We start from the raw sequence: 20,085 nt of genomic DNA on the forward strand, positions 1-20,085 counted from the left end.
GTGTGTACGCTTTTCTTCTTTCAGCCTACAGAAAGCCTAGTTTCCTGGTTTACGGCAATACAATCGTCTCAACTGTAGATGAGACGCAGCAGGGGAATCCTGAGGCCCCACCCTTTTTTGCACAGACAATTCAAACACTTGTGAATGATATGCAGTCAAAACTTTATAAATGAATGTCACTTAGATGATGGCAACTTAGCCGATGATTTCAAAATTGTGTTGAAAGATCCTTAGCGGATTTTGAACTCAGAAAAAGATCTTGGTTTGTGTCTAAATTTTGCAAAATATGAGCTCTGTTTTTGGCAAATCTTACCTTCTTCCAACATAACACAATTCTGCAACATTTTCAAAAAGTGTTTCCGGGTATAGAAGTTACAGCTAAAGACCAGCTTGTTATTTTAGTTGCCCGCTTGAAGATGCAGTTAAGCGCAATCTTTTGTCTACTAAAATCGAAGACCTTCATAAAATATCAAATACTGTTGAACATCTAGACGCACATTATGTTTTTTACCAATGCACAATTGTTTTAGCTTGCCGAGATTGTTGTATTTTGTGAGAACAAGTACCTGTTTTGCTGAAAAAGACCTACCGAAACAGTATGATGATGTTTTGAAAAAAGCATTAGGCAAAGTAACAAATGAATGTTTCACTGATACTCTGTTCATTCTGTCAGTTCTACCGCCCTCAAAGATTGTTTTCGGTGTTTCTTCTGTGCATCTAATTGCTTTTCCCGCTTTTGTAGCTTCAGCAGTAAGTGTCCGTAAAGCACTTGAACAGAAATTTGGAGAGGAGTTCGGAGACAAAGAATTGTGGACAAAAAAATGTTCAATTGGGGTCTGGAAGAGTGGTATGCAGCAACAGCAACCTGCGAAGCACCAGAAAACAAATATCATAGAAAATGGTCTAAGGTTATGTATCAAAATGTTCTTACCGATTTGTTGCCAAAATTAGGTGAGGACGGAGCGAAACGGTCAAACACCTATCCAGATAAGTGTGCGTCATAATGGCTAAATATAATATCTTGCAAAAAACCTTAATCTTATATTGTCAAATCATCCGTTGAGATTTTCTGTAGGAAATTGCTTGGGTACAAAATTTTGCGAGCCTCACTTATGTGTTTGTGATAAAAAAGTGGAGCCTCGGTTCTGCATGGTTTTTTCTGTGTAGCAAGTGCAAGAAGATTCTCACATCACGGTAATTTGAACCACCTGTTTATGCAAACTTTAGCCTCATTTCGTGTTCCTTCTGTCTTAGAATCAGCTTATCTCTACAGAACCGACAACAAAAGGCCTGATGCTATGATTCTTGTACCCTGGAAACAAAGCAAGCAAATTGTGAGGGAACTAACTGTGGTGGATGTTTTGGCCACCAGTCGTTTCTCTGATGGCCTGTTGGTAACCATGGAATTGCTACAAGCTACATGGGAAACAGAGGAGAGGACGAATGTCAAGTATAAAGGTCTGGCTGAAAAAGTTTATTTCTTTCAGCCTTTAGCGTTTGAAGTCCAAAGGTGTGCGAACCGTCCACAGTTTTGGAAATACTTATGTAAGCCCCTCTGTATTATGAATAATGAGCCTGGAGTTGACAGTTTTTTGAAACAGAGAATCTCCCTTGCTATCCCAATTGCTAATGCGGCTTGTGTATTGGGTACTGTTAACAAAAAAACCACTTTTGACGAGATTCTTTTTGTAAAGTTTTTCTGAAAAATATTTTCAACTGATGTTTGTAGTGCAGCTTGTTTTTTGCATTTCTCCAGTCACTCAGTCTATAATCGTTATTGTTGAACTCCTTCGCTGTTGTTGAATTCATTCTTTTGAATTGTTGAGAATGCCCGGTATTTTGTGATGACAAGTCCTTTTGACTGACTATACTGCCTGTCGCTCCTGGTGATACTTATTAGACAGTATGATTTTAGAAAACAGTAAGCTAGGTCCTGCATTATCGCTCGGGGTTCACATCCATTATTGACTGGCTCCGACCACCTGAATGTGATAATTGCACAGCTTCGAGTTGCAGACAAAGTACCGGAAAAGATGCAATTTTTGAGGAAAAATTCTGATCAGTAATTTCCAACCAAATTTTTCTTGAATGAACCCCAATAAAAACTAAGTGCTGTTATGATTAAAAACAAAGAACTTCGCTTGATTATATGAATATAGAAATCAAATCCATAAGTATAATCATGAATAGAAGAAATTTTCCAATTTCCAATATTGATCTTTACAAAAAGTATGGAAAAAACTAAGTAAAGAGTTACTCTCCCCAACACTGTTTGAAAACCGAGAAGAATAGAGAAGATGCCAAGGTGTTAAGTTGAGAAAATTATTACAAAAGAGAATATAATCGGTTGATAAAAATTTTTTTCTCAAAAGCTACATACACAGTTTTTCCTCCCATTGCTAACAACATTCCATAAATCAAAATTTTTGTGCAGTCCATTCTCATAGAACTTGCCAATTATTCTCCTGTGTTTTGGCGTGCAGTCTTTTAATCGCTGTATATCTTGAATAATCGACTTATTTAAGAGAGTTGTGGTTGAGTTGTACTTGCTCACTCCCCACCAACTTTTCCAAAAACCAGCTTCTGTTTTCCGAAAATGCTGTTTTATTTTGATTTAAATTTTTTCATCGACGTACTTTTCTAGTACGTAGGTTGAGGTTGGAAAACAACTGAATTGAAAATTTTTGAGCTGAGTTGAAGCTGACTTTTTGCAGAGTTAGTTTTTGGTTTTTTGAAGCAACTGACTTATAAGCTTTTTTTATTAGATGCTTCAATTGATGACGGGGGATAACTTGCTTGAAAACCTTAAAACTAGATAATAGAAGGTGTTAATTTATTCAATTTCTGTAACCAATAAATAGAATACTTCATCGACAGCTAAAGGGCAACCTCTTCTGAATATTAAGCAATTTGTTTTGTTTCCATTGCTTTCAAAAATTCCTGTTACAGTACGTGTTCGATTATTCAAACTTTGTTGTTCCCAAATACTAAGTCACCAGCGTAAAATATAAGATATAGCCCCTTACATTCAACTCAAAATATAGGTCAGCTATAAATTAACAAAATAAAAGTGGTGAGAATTTGTCTCCTTTGGCTACTCCTGTTTTCTGTTAAATATTATTTGAAAGGAATTCTCCATCATGTATATGCTGGAAATTGCATCTTGGCACCGTAGCCTGTTCCTTTGAAGCCCCAGATTTTTCAACTTTGTAATTAGCAGTTTCCTATTTACGAAGTCTAGTGCTTTTTCGTAGTCAATGAAGCAGGTATAGAATTTGCCATTGCAGCTAATGTTATGCTTGACTGCTCTTTTGAAGTGTAAAAATTTGTTGATTGTTGAAAGTTTCTGTCTGAAACCATATTGGCTTGATGGCAAAATTAGATTTAGCTCCATCCATGTTCGCAATTGGTGGTAAACAATACCCGTGAACAATTTGTACATGCAACATAACAAGCAAATGCATCTGTAGAAATTTGGATCTGTTTTGCTGCCTTTGCCTTTATAAAGTGGTTTAATATATAATAACCTCTAAATTCAGAGTTCACTATGATCCGCAAAGCAGAGGTTAGGTAAATAGAATATGTATCTTTGACATTGCTAAAAACCTAAATTAATACATATGATCGTTATTCCTTCTTCTCCCGCTGCTTTACCGGTTTCTAACTTTAAAGCTTTCTCAATTATTTCTTCCAGTGTTATTTCTCTCAGCTTTTAATAGACCTTGGAAATTTGATTCCTTATTTGAAATTGTAATTCCGGATAGTTTAATCAAACTTTTTTGATTTCATTGTCTTCCAAACCGTTCTTCTTTCCGACTCCGTTTTTCTGATTAGGAAACTTTCTCGATCTGTTTCAAGCTTCTCTTGATGGCAGAAAGGTAGCCAATTCATGAATAGCCTATGAGAACTCGCCTTATGAGGTGTCTCTTGTGATGCAATCATGTAAATTTTATCATTTTTCTTTCTTTCGTTCAATTGTTAAACATCGAAATTACGCACTTGCTTTTTCTGTTTTCAGCTACAGCTTGTCTGCCTTTTAGGTTAAAGCTGCAAAAACCTGTTTGTGTTTTGCTAAGAAATAATTGGTGATTTGTATCTCGTTAAGGTGTTCTAGGAATTCCTTGCTTACAAAACTAAATCGATAACGCTTTTACCTTGCTGAAATTTGTACAATATTTCTTTATTGTCGTTATTACAATGATTAATCCAGTTAATGAAAAAAAATTACAGTTGCCTTTTTCCCTTGAGTTGAGTCTGCAATTGACAATGCTGCCCAATATCATACGTGCATTGCATTGGCAGCATTGAAACGTTGCGGTAAGTGCTTGTTATATTGTCTCCAAATCGAGTTTCGGTGGAAAATATGCTTCAATTATATTTAGTCTAAATTCCTCGATCTGCTGTGCTAATATTAGATAGTTCTGATGATTAATGGTGCACGTAATTCTCAGTTTTGTGTTCTATGCAACCACGTAATTAAATATAAAACTTATTTGAATAGTTCATTTTCTTTTAGGCCCTTTGCTTTCTTTAGAAGTCCCCATTTTTCTGGCTAGCATTTTCTTCAAAGGAGCTGTTTGACTTCTTTATTTTGATTGTCAATTCTCTGACACTCAAATTTTTGTGTTCCTAATCAAGGGTTCTGCATTTTCGGAAACCCGACAATTGTCAAATTTTTCAGTGTTCTCGCTGTCTGGCTTTGTCCTGAGGAGAACCAGGTTCTTTCAGCGCTTTTTCTGGTCAACATGTTCCTGGTTCGAGGCTGCTGATAACTTCAGTGAAGTTCAGCTTTGATAGTACTAAATTGAAGCTGGACTGGTTTTTTAACTTTATCTTATCTAGTGACTGAGTTCTTTTTTTCCATGGCTTTTTCATAGCATTTTTACTTGCTTCATCACCTTCATTTTTATGGCTGCATTGAAACCGCACGTGAAATCTGAAAAATTTTATTTGAGTTTTCAATTCAAGAGTGTTTACGCGAATATCAGTCCACGTTTCGCAGTCGTTTTAGAATTTGAGACGTTTAGTCATTCTACAATTACATGATAACAATTATTTGCAGGCATTTGTGCCTTCGGAACTGATAATTTTGAAAAATATATGAAGCCATTGTCCAAGTCTCAGCCAATGAGATCTGAATCGTAATCTATTAAAACAGTATGGTCCAGGGATTTCCCGACACGACGTCTTCATAAGTCAGTTCGCGTTTTTCATTTTGCGTTTATTCAATTGTTCATCCAGTTGAAAGCGTCAGACAAAAATCGGTGAAGGGAAAAATGTTGTTAATATTAGTTGACAGCTCTTCTCCGTTTCGCTTATGAGCTTTCTATATTGGCAACTGGAAGAGAAACTCCGGATGTAAAAGAAGACCTGAACTCAATCCAAAAATGGGCGGGAATGAATAACATGGATCTGGCCTTGGATAAATGCAAAAAGTTACCTTCAGGGGTAAAGATAATTCCTTCAAACGAATGGATGTCCAACTTCAAAACTCAGCGACAGTGAAAGATCTAGGGATTCAGGTGTCGTTTAATTTTTCTGGGAAGGTAAACGTGCTGTTTGTCAGTTGCTCATGCAATACTTTAATAACCTGATCACCAGTAATACAAGCAAACTTAACAAGCAAGAGAAAGACAGCAAAACAAATTTTTTTCCGAAACTTATTATGCAGGACTTACGAAAACTTTCGTCAAGAAGCTTGCTATTTTTCCACAAAAATCAACAAGTATTCTAGATACAGTTAAGCAGAAATTACGAGTAAGTGAACTCTATTGGCAGTACCTCCTCGGCAAAAATGATGAACAAAACACAAGCATCTGGAGAATTTTTGGCCTTATTAAATTTATGGACAAAATTTTATGTCCAAATTTATGGTCCAATTTTTATGTCAAACTATGGACCAGCTGATATCCTACAGTGTAGGGGAGGAGGGGTTTTATTTTAGGTTTCTTTGAAATAAGTTACATTGAAGGCTGCTAATATTATTGCTTGACAAAATTGTTTTTGAGTTAAATGCAGAACAGAAACTTTTGTGCTTGGCTAAAGGTGCGCAGTTTGCCACTGCTCATGCAATGCTTTAATAACATGATCATTTTTATTAACAGTACCAGGCAAGGGAAAAACAGCGAAAAGCCGCTGATAACTTCAGTGAAAATCAGCTTTGATAGTACTAAATTGAAGCTGGACTGGTTTGTTAACTTTATCTTATCTAGTGACTGAGTCACTTCGTTTTTTCCATGACCTTTTCATGGCATTTTATTTGCTTCACCACTTTCTTCATTTTTATGGCTAACCTGAAACGGCACGTGAAATCTGAAAATGTTGTTTGAGTTTTCGTTTCAAGAGTGTTTACGCGAATATCAGTCCACGTTTTGCAGTCATTTTAGAATTTGAGACGTTTAGACATTCTGCAATTACTTGATAACAATTATCCGCAGGCATTTGTGTCTTCGGAACTGATATTTTTGATTAATTTATGAAGCTATTGTCCAATTCTCAGCCAATCAGATCTGAATCGTAATTTGTTAAAACAGTATGGTCCAGGGATTTCCTGAGACGACGTCTTCATAAGTCAATTAGCGTTTTTCATGTTGCGTTTATTCAATTGTTCATCCAGTTGAAAGCGTCAGACAAAAACTGGTGAAGGGAAAATTGATGTTAATTTTAGTTGACAGAAGCCCTCATGTTTCCAGATCTTCTCCATTTCGCTTATGAGCTTCATATATTGGCAACTGGAAGAGAAACTTGGGATGTAAAAGAAGACCCGAACTCAATCCAAAAATGGGTGGGAATGAATAAAATGGATCTGGCCATGGATGGCCAGATCTGGCCATGGATCTGGCCATGGATAAAAGTTTACCTTCAAGGGTAAAGATAATTTCTTCAAACGAATGAATGTCCAACTTCAAAACTCAGCGACAGTGAAAGATCTAGGGATTCATGTGTCGTTTAATTTTTCTGGGAAGGTAAACGTGCTGTTTGTCGGTTGCTCATGCAAAACTTTACTAACCTGATCATCTTTTATAACAGCAAATTTAACAGGCAGGAGAAAGACAGCAAAATCAATTTTTTTTTCAGAAAACTATCAAGCTGGACCTACGAAAACTCTCGTCAAGAAGCTTGCTATTTTTCCAAGAACAAAAAGAACAAAAAGAACAAAAAATTAACAAATATTCTAGATACAGTTAAGCAGAAATTACGAGTAAGTGACCTCTATTGGCAATACCTCCTAGGCAAAAAAGAGAAACAAAACACAAGCATCTGGAGAATTTTTGGCCTCATTAAATTTAAGGACAAATTTTTATGTCCAAATCTATGGTCAAATTTTTAGGTCAAACTATGGACCAGCTGGTATCCTACAGTGTAGGGGAGGAGTGGTTTTATTTTAGGTTTCTTTGAAATAAGTTACATTGAAGGCTGCTAATATTATTGCTTGACAAAATTGTTTTTGAGTTAAATGCAAAACAGAAACTTTTGTGTTTGGCTAAAGGTGCGCAGTTTGCCACTGCTCATGCAATGCTTTAATAACATGGTCATTTTTATCAACAGTACCAGTCAAGGGGAAAACAGCGGAATCAAGATTTTTCAAGATTAGTCAAGACTGACGAAAGCTTCTGTCGGTCTGTAAGAATGTCTGGTGACATAAACCTTCCAAGCTCAAAGTGGTCTAACATGTACTCTAGTGGCGAATACGCGAAGAAATGATTTCACCTAATCCGAAACAATAAGTTCCAACAAGTGGTCTGAAGATCAAATAAGGAACGTTAAGCAATTCGACATTTTCCTAATAATTGAAATTCAATTTTGGATCAGGTCATCAATTTATTCAGGAGTGACGCAAAACTGCAAATTGAAAGGAAAGAAGTGCTCCGACCACCTAGAGTTCACCAGTACAACTTTCTATCATAATCAACAGAAACCAAATGTAAAACATACTAATAATGCTTACAACCGCATAGAATGGAATAAACAACCCATTTCATCCTTTCTGCTTTAGCAGCGTTGATGAGCTACTAGAACAATGGTACCAATCGTTTGACCAACTGTTTCTTGAAAATGTACTCGAAATAACTGCTCACAGAGCAAGTCTTCCACCATGGGTGACACCAGCCAGTTCTAAGGTAATGACGAAACTACAGAACACCCGGAATCTGTGAAATGTACCTACAGAAGAAAAAGCTACAAATGACGCTGAAAAAGCTGAACACTTTAATCGAATTTTTCAAAGTGATTTTAATCCCAAGGCTGACGGGTGCAAGATTAGTGGTTTGGACGGTGTAGCCTGTCATCGGTTTCACGATACAAATCCCTGTATCGGTTACATTGGCAGCGAACAGGAAGATAGTTTTTACAAGCCTGTAGCCGATCATCGACTTTAAGCGAGTGGAAATGAAAACAAAGACATTGCTCAAGATTGTGGCCGGTTACCGGTTTCGCAGTAATGGACTAAGTGAGATAGATAGCACAGTCGAACAAATTGAAGAAATGGTGACGAAATTAGATGTAAGAAAAACTAAAGGACCAGATGGCATCGGAAACATTCCTAAAACAAGTGGCAACGACGCTAAGCAAATCTCTACTACTCATCTTAAAGACGTGTTTGAACAAGGGAAAGTCATCCAACTGGAAGACTAGTGTCATTGCTTCAGTGCACAAGGAAAATGATAGAACTGCCATCATGTTCTACCGCCTGATAAATTGCTTGTGCTATCCCTCCAAGGTTCTAGAGAAAATTTTTTTGGTTGCCTCTACAATGCAATCCGCAGATTTCTCCATGACACCCAATTCGGTTTCGGACAACTCCGATCTTGCATAGTTGAAATGGTTTTCTTCCTCGACGAAATTTACAGAGACAATGACCCCAAATTGCTCGAGCAACTAACTCTATTTTGCTTAGGCTTTGAGAAAGCATTCGACAGAGTTCCATACGACAGTTTAAAAATGAACTTGAACTGCTGGGACTCAGGGGAAAACGCTAATGGTCAGTGTGAATTATCTCGATAACAGAAGACAAAAAGTCGGAGTCGGCGATTGTTTATCAACTGAACGGGATGTGACCGGTGGAGTACCGCAAATGTCGTTGCTCAGGCCCCTGCACTTTTTAGTCTACTTCAACGACTTGCCGGAAATAACTGAACAAAGTTCCTGTTTTGGACACGCAGACGATAACAAGGTGATTGCCGACAACTCTGCTGAACTTGACAATGAGCTAGCAAACCTCATCCAATAGTGTCAAGTAAACGCGATGAATCTTCACGAGAGCAATTGTAACAAACTGAATTTCAAAAAAATTCCTGTGTCCAAATTGATCATAAAAATGTGAATGTGAAACATAAAAATGCACAAAATCAAAAAGACTTGGGGATCTTTGTATCAGAAACGCTAAATTTGAATGAATGTTCAAACAGGCGTCACTCCAAAGCACTAAGAGCACTGTGGTCACTTAAAAAATCCGTCTGTCATCGTCCACTCACATGAAATCCAGGCTCAACGCTTACATTGGCTTCAATGTTCTCATAATCACGTTTGTTTGTCAGGCATGGTATCCAAGTAAAACAGACCTGAGGCTAACTGGCTAACTGAGAAACTGCAAAATGACGCCACGAAATGGATATGCTGGTCTGAACCTGACTACAAAAAGCAACTCACAGAAACAGAACTGTTACTATTGTCACTCTACGCTGAACTCCAAAATCTTTTACTGTACTACTCGATTATTGTTGGAAAGTACGACATCAAAATAAGCAATTTAATCAATATCAAGGCAAACAAGAGAAAAAAACAAAGCACGATCAACGAGATTGTAAGACAGAAAAACAGACTACATAAAACCGATGAAATATTTGGCATAGAGTAGCAATTCTTTTAAACATCTTATTGAAATCAGTCAACCTGTTGTGGTTGTTGTTGTTGTTGTTGTTGTTGTTGTTGTTGTTGTTGTTGTCGTTGTTGTTGTTGTCGTTGTTGATTGAGATTTACAGCTTGCGCTGAAGAGAGTTGATCCCAGAGTGTTCACTAAACATAGTGATTCCAGTAAGGGAGAACCAATCGGGAGAAAAGCTATAATCACGAGAACCAACTGGAAATTTTTTAACAAGCACTACATTGAACATAACTTATGCAACTCGAGAACATTCTGCTTTTGTAGAAACTGCAACGCGCATAACTAACTCATTGTCCACTGAAGATACAAAAGAGGTACCAACAACATCCCCGGCATAAAGCCGCAAACCTGACCTACTTCTACTAAAAAAAATAACGTATAATTTTCATTATTTCAATAATTAGTCCTGATTATTGTAAAGACATCTAAACTTGAAATTTTGGGGTATATTATAAATTTACATGTTTGAAAAAAAAAAGAAAATAGCTAGTTTTCAACAAAATCAACAATTACTCTCAAATCCAGTTCTGACAAAGTCACCAGTAAGTAGTAGTAGTAGTAGTAGATAAGAATTTTAAGCAATGAGCTCAAGGGTTTCCACCCAATTACAGAATCCAATTTAATTTTGTTTTAGTTTATCGAATGCAATGCAGTGTCCACTTCTGTTCATGATTTTCTATGTGCAATTGTTGTCTACATTGAAGAATTTTTCAAAGAAACGATGGTAGATTATTTTCAGTGTAGTTTTGTTTAGGATCGTTCCGTAGCCTTGTACACTCGCAAGACGTTGTTGAACAAAATTTTGGTTCGTCGAAAAAAGTTGTCGTCAGTTTTGCGGAGTCGACTTTTTGGGACTTTGAATTCCCCTCTCTGTGCTTTTCCCGTTGTTTCAGCAGATTAATTAGATTCATGTTGAATTCTTACGTCATATTGGTGTCTGAGGAGCGCCAGTAAGAAAAGGAAGCCATGCATTTCGATGTAAAGGCAAAGAGGGAGTAAATTAAGCTCCAGGAGTTGGTCTTTTTATGCAGCATTTGATGCCAAGATGCATTTGGTTGCCACTTTTTGGATATGTTCTTTTTCCTGAAGGTTTTGCCTGTTTCGGCACCACAATTGAGAGGCAAAGGTAAGAATTGGAACAATGTAACCAGTGTATGCGTCGAGTTTTGTTTTTACAGAGCAATTTACAGCAAGGTCTCTTAGTTTGGAAGAGGGCACTCATGGCTTTTGCTGATCTCTGATGACAATTGGAATTCCAGGTTAGGTTGCAACTTAGTATCAAATAAAGGTCTCTGGTCTTTGCAAGGTTCAATACTATTATCGAGAAGACGGGCACTTAATTTGCTTTTGATTTTGAGCGAGTGTGTTTGTTGATGTTAGGGTTCATTTGATTTTCATGAAGCCATTTTCCCATTTCTACTGGTACGAAGTTCTGTTCATTTTGACTGGAAACGAATGCTTCAAAGTCGTCAGCATATCCAAAGCTCTGTTTGTCCTGCAGTGACACGGGCAAATTGCTAATGAAAAGCAGAAACAGTAGCGGGCTTATTATGGAGCCCTGAGGGACATCACTAAGCGACCTCTATTTGCAAAACTTCCTCTGCAAAATTGACGGAAACAACACAACTAGCTGAAGATTTTTTTTCCGGTGCCAGAACTGTAACCCAATACCAAAACAAGCTCAATTATGAACTAAAACATTAGCCTGAAACTAGAGAACACCCGGAATCTTGCTGTTAAAACCTAAAAACATCAAATGATTGTTAAGGTGCTTGAGCTCGAACAAAAATTGGAAATTTAAAGTGACCAAACTCTTTTTGAGGATGAAACATTCAAATCTCGCCAATTTAGTAAAATACAAAAATACATTCGAAAGCTGAGAAAAGCGCCAGCCGTTCCCTGTGAAATGTACCTACAGAAGAAAAAGCTACAAATGACGCTGATAAAGCTGAACACTTTAATGGAATTTTTCAAAGTGATTTTAATCCCAAGGCTGACGGGTGCAAGATTAGTGGTTCGGACGGTGTAGCCGGTCATCGGTTTCACGATACAAATCCCTGTATCGGTTACATTGGCAGCAAAAAGGAAGATAGTTTTTACAAGCCTGTAGCCGATCATCGACTTTAGGCGAGTGGAAATGAAAACAAAGACATTGCTCAAGATTGTGGCCGGTTACCGGTTTCGCAGTAATGGACTAAGTGAAATAGATAGCACAGTCAAACAAATTGAAGAAATGGTGACGAAATTAGATGTAAGAAAAACTAAAGGACCAGATGGCATCGGAAACATTTCTAAAAAAAATTGGCACCGACGCTAAGCAAATCCCTACTTCTCATCTTAAAGACGTGTTTGAACAAGGGAAAGTTACCCAACTGGAAGACTAGTGTCATTCCTCCAGTGCACAAGGAAAATGATAAAACTGCCATCATGTTCTACCGCCTGATAAATTGCTTGTGCTATCCCTCCAAGGTTCTAGAGAAAATTTTTTTTGGTTGCCTCTACAATGCAATCCGCACATTTCTCCATGACTTCCAATTCGGTTTCGGACAACTCCGATCTTGCATAGTTGAAATGCTCTTCTCCCTCGACGAAATTTACAGAGACAATGACCCCAAATTGCTCGAGCAACTAACTCTATTTTGCTTAGGCTTTGAGAAAGCATTCGACAGAGTTCCATACGACAGTTTAAAAATGAACTTGAACTGCTGGGACTCAGGGGAAAACGCTAATGGTCAGTGTGAATTATCTCGATAACAGAAGACAAAAAGTCGGAGTCGGCGATTGTTTATCAACTGAACGGGATGTGACCGGTGGAGTACCGCAAATGTCGTTGCTCAGGCCCCTGCACTTTTTAGTCTACTTCAACGACTTGCCGGAAGTAATTGAACAAAGTTCCTGTTTTGGACACGCAGACGATAACAAGGTGATTGCCGACAACTCTGCTGAACTTGAAAATGAGCTAGCAAACCTCATCCAATAGTGTCAAGTAAACGCGATGAATCTTCACGAGAGCAATTGTAACACACTGAATTTCAAAAAAATTCCTGTGTCCAAATTGATCATAAAAATGTGAATGTGAAACATAAAAATGCACAAAATCAAAAAGATTTGGGAATCTTTGTATCAGAAACGCTAAATTTGAATGAATGTTCAAACAGGCGTCACTCCAAAGCACTAAGAGCACTGTGGTCACTTAAAAAATCCGTCTGTCATCGTCCACTCACATGAAATCCAGGCTCAACGCTTACATTGGCTTCATTGTTCTCATAATCACATTTGTTTGTCAGGCATGGTATCCAAGTAAAACAGACCTGAGGCTAACTGGCTAACTGAGAAACTGCAAAATGACGCCACGAAAAGGATATGCTGGTCTGAACCTGACTACAAAAAGCAACTCACAGAAACAGAACTGTTACTATTGTCACTCTACGCTGAACTCCAAAATCTTTTAATGTACTACTCGATTATTGTTGGAAAGTACGACATCAAAATAAGCAATTTAATCAATATCAAGGCAAACAAGAGAAAAAAACAAAGCACGATCAACGAGATTGTAAGACAGAAAAACAGACTACATAAAACCGATGAAATATTTGGCATAGAGTAGCAATTCTTTTAAACATCTTAACGAAATCAGTCTACCTGTTGTTGTTGTTGTCGTTGTTGACTGAGATTTACAGCTTGCGCTGAAGAGAGTTGATCCCAGAGTGTTCACTGAACATAGTGATTCCAGTACGGGAGAACCAGTCGGGAGAAAAGCCAGAATCACGAGAACCAACCTGACTTACTACTACTAAAAAAAAATAACGTATATTTTTCATTATTTCAATAATTAGTCCTGATTTTTGTAAAGACATCTAAATTTGAAATTTCGGGGTATATTATAAATTTACATGTTTGAAAAAAAAAGAAAATAGCTAGTTTTCAACAAAATCAACAATTACTCTCAAATCCAGTTCTGTCAAAGTCACGAGTAAGTAGTAGTAGTAGTAGATAAGGGTTTTGAGCAATGAGCTCAAGGGTTTCCACCCATTTACAGAATCCAATTTAATTTAGTTTTAGTTTATCGAATGCATTGCAGTGTCCACATCTGTTCATGATTTTCTATGTGCAATTGTTGTCTATATTGAAGAATTTTTCAAAGAAACGATGGTAGATTTTTTTCAGTGTAGTTTTGCTTAGGATCGTTCCGTAGCCTTTTACACTCGCCAGACGTTGTTGAACAAAATTGTGGTTCGTCGAAAAAAGTTGTCGTCAGTTTTGCGGAGCCGACTTTTTGGAACTTTGAATTCCCCTCTCTGTGCTCGTCGCATTGTTTCAGCAGATTAATCAGATTCAGGTTCAATTCTTACGTCATACTGGTGTCTGAGGAGCGCCAGTAAAAAAAAAGAAACCGTGCATTTCGATGTAAAGGCAGAGAGGGAGTAAATTAAGCTCTAGGAGTTGGTCTTTTTATGCAGCATTTGTTGCCAAGATCCATTTGGTCGCCACTTTTTGGATATGTTTTTTTTTCCTGAAGGTTTTGCCTGTTTCGGCACCACGATTGAGAGTCATAGGTAACAATTGGAACGATGTAACCATTGTATGCGTTGAGTTTTGTTTTAACAGAGCAATTTACAGCAAGGTCTGTTAATTTGGAAGAGGGCACTCATGGCTTTTGCTGATCTCTGATGACAATTGGAATACCAGGTTAGGTTAAAATTTAGTATCAAATAAAGGTCTCTGCACTTTGCAAGGTTCAATACTATTATCGAGAAGACGGGCCTTTAATTTGCTTTTGATTTTGAAACGATGGTAGATTTTTTTCAGTGTAGTTTTGTTTAGGATCGTTCCGTAGCCTTTAACACTCGCCAGACCTTGTTGAACAAAATTGTGGTTCGTCGAAAAAGGTTGTCGTCAGTTTTGCGGAGCCGACTTTTTGGAACTTTGAATTCCCCTCTCTGTGCTTGTTGCGTTGTTTCAGCAGATTAATCAGATTCAGGTTGAATTCTTACTTCATACTGGTGTCTGAGGAGCGCCAGTAAAAAAAAAGGAAGCCGTGCATTTCGATGTAAAGGCAGAGAGGGAGTAAATTAAGCTCTAGGAGTTGGTCTTTTTATGCAGCATTTGATGCCAAGATCCATTTGGTCGCCATTTTTTGGATATGTTCTTTTTTCCTGAAGGTTTTGCCTGTTTCGGCACCACGATTGAGAGAGATAGGTAACAATTGGAACAATGTAACCATTGTATGCGTCGAGTTTTGTTTTATCAGAGCAATTTACAGCAAGATCTGTTAATTTGGAAGAGGGCACTCATGGCTTTTGCTGATTTCTGATAACAATTGGAATACCAGGTTAGGTAAAATTTAGTATCAAATTAAGGTCTCCACACTTTGCAAGGTTCAATACTATTATCGAGAAGACGGGCACTTAATTTGCTTTTGATTTTGAGCGGGTGTGTTTTCTTGATGTTAGGGTTCATTTGACTTTCATGAAGCCATTTTCCTTTTTCTGCTGTTACGAACTTCTGTTCACTTTGACTGGAAACCAATGCTTCAAATTCGTCAGCATATGCAAAGCTTGGTATGTCCTGCAGTGACACGGGCAAATTGTTAATGAAAAGCAGAAACAGTAGCGGGTTTATTATGGAGCCCTGAGGGACATCACTGAGCGACCTCAATTTGCAAAACTTCCTCTGCAAAATTGACGGAAACAACACAAGTAGCTGGAGATTTTTTTGCCTGTGCCAGAACTGTAACCCAATACCGAAACTAACTCAATAATGAATTAAAACAATAGCCTGAAACTAGAGAACACCCGGAATCTTGCTGTTAAAACCTGAAAACATCAAATGATTGTTAAGATGCTTGAGTTCGAACAAAAATTGGAAACTTAAAGTGACCAAACTCTTTTTGAGGATGAAACATTCAAATCTCGCCAATTTAGTAAAATACAAAAATAAATTCGAAAGCTGAGAAAAGCGCCAGCCGTTCCCTGTGAAATGTACCTACAGAAGAAAAAGCTACAAATGACGCTGATAAAGCTGAACACTTTAATCGAATTTTTCAAAGTGATTTTAATCCCAAGGCTGACGGGTGCAAGATTAGTGGTTCGGACGGTGTAGCCGGTCATCGGTTTCACGATACAAATCCCTGTATCGGTTACATTGGCAGCGAACAGGAAGATAGTTTTTACAAGCCTGTAGCCGATCATTGACTTTAAGCGAGTGGAAATGAAAACAAAGGCATTGCTCAAGATTGTGGCTGGTTACCGGTTTCGCAGTAATGGACTAAGTGAAATAGATAGCACAGTCGAACAAATTGAAGAAATGGTGACAAAATTAGATGTAAGAAAAACTAAAGGACCAGATGGCATCGGAAACATTCCTAAAAAAAGTGGCAACGACGCTAAGCAAATCTCTACTTCTCATCTTAAAGACGTGTTTGAACAAGGGAAAGTTACCCAACTGGAAGACTAGTGTCATTTCTCCAGTGCACAAAGAAAATGATAAAACTGCCATCATGTTCTACCGCCTGATAAATTGCTTGTGCTATCCCTCCAAGGTTCTAGAGAAAATTTTTTTTGGTTGCCTCTACAATGCAATTCGCAGGTTTCTCCATTGCAATCCGCAGTGTCATTGCTCCAGTGCACAAGGAAAATGATAAAACTGCCATCATGTTCTACCGCCTGATAAATTGCTTGTGCTATCCCTCCAAGGTTTTAGAGAAAATGTTTTTTGGTTGCCTCTATAATGCAATCCGCAGATTTCTCCATGACTCCCAATTCGGTTTCGGACAACTCCGATCTTGCATAGTTGAAATGCTCTTCTTCCTCGACAAAATTTACAGAGACAATGACCCCTAATTGCTCGAGCAACTAACTGTAAGACTAACTGTTTTGCTTAGACTTTGAGAAAGCATTCGACAGAGTTCCACACGACGGTTTAAAAATGAAACTTGAACTGCTGGGACTCAGGGGAAAACGCTAATGGTCAGCGTGAATTATCTCGATAACAGAAGACATAATGTCTGAGTCGGCGATTGTTTATCAACTGAATGGGATGTGACCGATGGAGTACCGCAAGGGTCGTTGCTCAGGCCCCCTGCACTTTTTAGTCTACTTCAACGACTTGCCGGAAGTAATTGAACAAAGTTCCTGTTTTGGACACGCAGACGATTACAAGGTGATTGCCAACAACTCTGTTGAACTTGAAAATGAGCTAACGAACCTTTTCCAATAGTGTCAAGTAAATGCGATGAATCTTCACGAGAGCAATTGTAACAAACTGAATTTCAAAAAAAATTTCTGTGTCCAAATTGATCAAAAAATGTGAATGTGAAACATAAAAATGCACAAAATCAAAAAGATTGGGGAATCTTTGTATCAGACACGCTAAATTTGAATGATCATGCAAACAGGCCTCACTCCAAAGCACTACGAGCACTTTGGTCACTTAAGAGAAATCTGTCATCGTCCACTCCCATGAAATCCAGGCTCAACCAAAATAAAGAAGGCTAATGTGGTCGAGGGATTTTATCTTTTTGTACCTTTAAATAAAGGGCCATGTAGACCATCCAGCAGCGATGGATATAGGTAGGAAAATATGGGATGATGAGTAGCACTTAGCCGGATGCTGCACTCTAAGCTGTTCTCCTCCAGACAGTGTAAAGAAGGCCCAGTCACAAAAATAAAAAAGAAATGGAAAGGAATGCACATTTACATATATAGCACACATAGGGAACTGGTATGGAAGGATTAAATTTAAAAAAGGAGTATCAAGAATAAGCAAAGGAAATAAGTTAAACAGCCAAACACTCAGTGCAGCCTTTCCTCCTCCACTACGACGCTAATCGAATTCTCACTGAGAACACGAGGCTTGAGGGCGCGACATCTCTTCAAGCAGAGAACACAGCTCCTCAGAAGTGCGAAGCTGATTTTCGTTCGGATGTAGCTTATGGTGTTGGCGTACGGCTTTCCGCAATTTTTGCTGATCTTTATTGCAAGTTGTTTCACAACGCGCGATGCTGATGGCCCAGCACCGCTGGAGCAAGAAGAAGCCAGTGCGTTGAAACTGCTGTGTTCGGTTTCGCCGGTTCGCTCTTCCTACTTATTTTGCTTGATACTCTCGTGATATTTGTATGCATCTTTTATGGTTTTAGGGCAGCTCTTCGGATGGGCGTTGAAAATCTTCACATCAAAGAAAGTGCGAGTAAAGCGGGAGCCCCAGAGACCGTTTGCCTTGATATCCAGTCGAGCGTCATCATCAGTAGAAGTGAAATTACTCGAGAAAGAGACTCCATCGAGTGACTGAAGTTTTGGTTCTATCTGGACATCGTGGCAAACGCCATTCATCAGGTTCGGCGTGTTCTTTGCTTCCCAGGTGTAGCGAAGGGCTATTCCATCACGAAACTCAGTCTTCGTGAGGTCGAAACCATGTTTTGATAAAGGAAGCGCGTTAAGCCAGCTAGATGCTCCTTTCTCCGAGGCCAGCTGGATGGTATATTTCGTTTCTGGTATATTGATTTCGATTCTGGATTTTCTCGAGAAGAGTTCACGTTGCATGTCTGCTTTCTGTCTGAGACTGATCTTGGTTTGTTCTAATTCACATTGTTAGATTTCGAATGAATCATTATTGAAAAACGCCAATGGACTTGGTAGTTCAATTAATTGCTCAAAATTTTTATGAAGATCTTGTGGGAGGGCGATGTTAAACCCACCCATTCTGAGAGGTGGAGATAAAAATTCTCTTTCTTCTTGGATTACTTTTTTTGCCGACAATGTTCGGTATGACTTGGCCAAGCCGCTCATCCACCTTGTCAAAAACGCCGTCAACTGAAGGTGTTGTACGCAAGAGGAAACTCAAATTCTGTTGAAACCCCTTCGTCAAACATGCATAGGCATTCTGGGGAGAGGTGAGAGCAAATAGGCCAAGTCTGTCAAAACTTTTTGTGTATTTAATTTTTACATCGTTCAGGAAGTTTTTGGCCACAGAGCTTCCGATAACTGATCTCAAGACTCGAGCGCCCTGCGTGATTTCCATATTTGTTTCTGAAACACCGATGACGCTTGACGCTCGCCTCCTGGCTTAATTATCAACGGACATTTCGGAGGACTGAAAAGATACCCTTACTTGGGACCAAGCTGAGTGAGTTAGTCGAGGAGTGCCCTGATATATTTAAAATTACCGACAACGCTACCATCATCAGCATACCATTTTTAAGTCAAGGAGTCATTGTGAAGTCTTGTTTTTAGGGGTAGGATTGCGATTCCATACATTGCCATCGCAAAGGGATCGCCTTGTGCCGTACTCTCCTGAGACAGAAGGGCAGACTTACCGTTGTAGAGATGAGACGGGTGGCTATAGGAACTCTGTAGGGCAACAGGCAAAGATGAGCATAAAGCTTTTACGCTCTCTAATGCTGTTTGTCTATTGAGCACGTTAAATGCGTTTTTGGCATCAATTTGTAGAATTAATTCGTTTTCGAGGTCATCAAACTGTGGCGAATTGAATGTGTGGCATGTTCTATGGCGCATTTTTGGCCCAGGCAAAGCTGCATGTTTCCGCTGAGGGATGTTAAATCTTGCCTGATGAAGTGGACGGTTACTTCCGGTGATGCGACGTATTACTTCACCAATAGGTCTCACGCCTGGACTTTTATCTAGAGCCTTTAGTCGACAACCATTGTATGCAATCAAGTCATCTGGTGGTATTATGGAAGTGGCCAGCCTTTTGGCAAACTTGGCAACAATCTTGCACAGCTTCGTGGAGGCTTGCCTGAAAGCAGAAAGTAGTCTACGCCAGTCATCGGCATCGAGACTTGAAGATCCGGCACTGCCATGAGTCTTTGATGCATGCTTTTGGACAAGCCTGGCACTGATTTTGCCGAAAACAGCGGGGTGGTAGGGAAGCGTGCGTGGATGTTCGCTCTGAATGCAGTTATGCTCCAAGGGTTGCCCTTCAGGATGTTTGTCGCGTAAAATCTCGAGGACGGTTCTACCGTCTATGAGATCGGTAGGTGCGGGCACGCCGTCTTTATGCACATCCGAAAGAACGCGAATAGCATTACTGTCTTTTCCACGAGACATGAAATCTTTGAACATCTTGGGGTCAGAGTGCTGCTTTTTGTTCCTCGGATTCATTCTCATTTGGATTGCCTTCGCTTCACAGAACAATTCTGAGAAGTTGCAGCTGTGCCATGCACGCAGTCTACGCTTGATGGCCTT

General features: G+C 38.8%; 1 protein-coding gene across 4 annotated transcripts in view; it reads left to right on the forward strand.

Annotated features, from left to right (window-relative positions):
- Positions 1–20,085, forward strand: part of LOC142335962 (uncharacterized) — a 98,084-nt gene that overhangs the window by 7,537 nt on the left and 70,462 nt on the right. Inside the window, exon 1 of one of the 4 annotated variants that reach the window (XM_075384381.1) lies at positions 5,833–5,842. The exons of the other annotated variants lie outside the window; for them this stretch is intronic. The gene's annotated coding sequence lies outside the window, so the exon portion shown is untranslated. Of the gene's footprint in view, positions 1–5,832; positions 5,843–20,085 lie in introns of those variants that run through there. 4 annotated transcript variants of the gene reach the window in all.

The sequence above is a fragment of the Convolutriloba macropyga genome, chromosome 3, assembly GCF_964194025.1.
Source record: "Convolutriloba macropyga chromosome 3, txConMacr16.3, whole genome shotgun sequence".
NCBI lineage: Eukaryota > Metazoa > Xenacoelomorpha > Acoela > Convolutidae > Convolutriloba > Convolutriloba macropyga.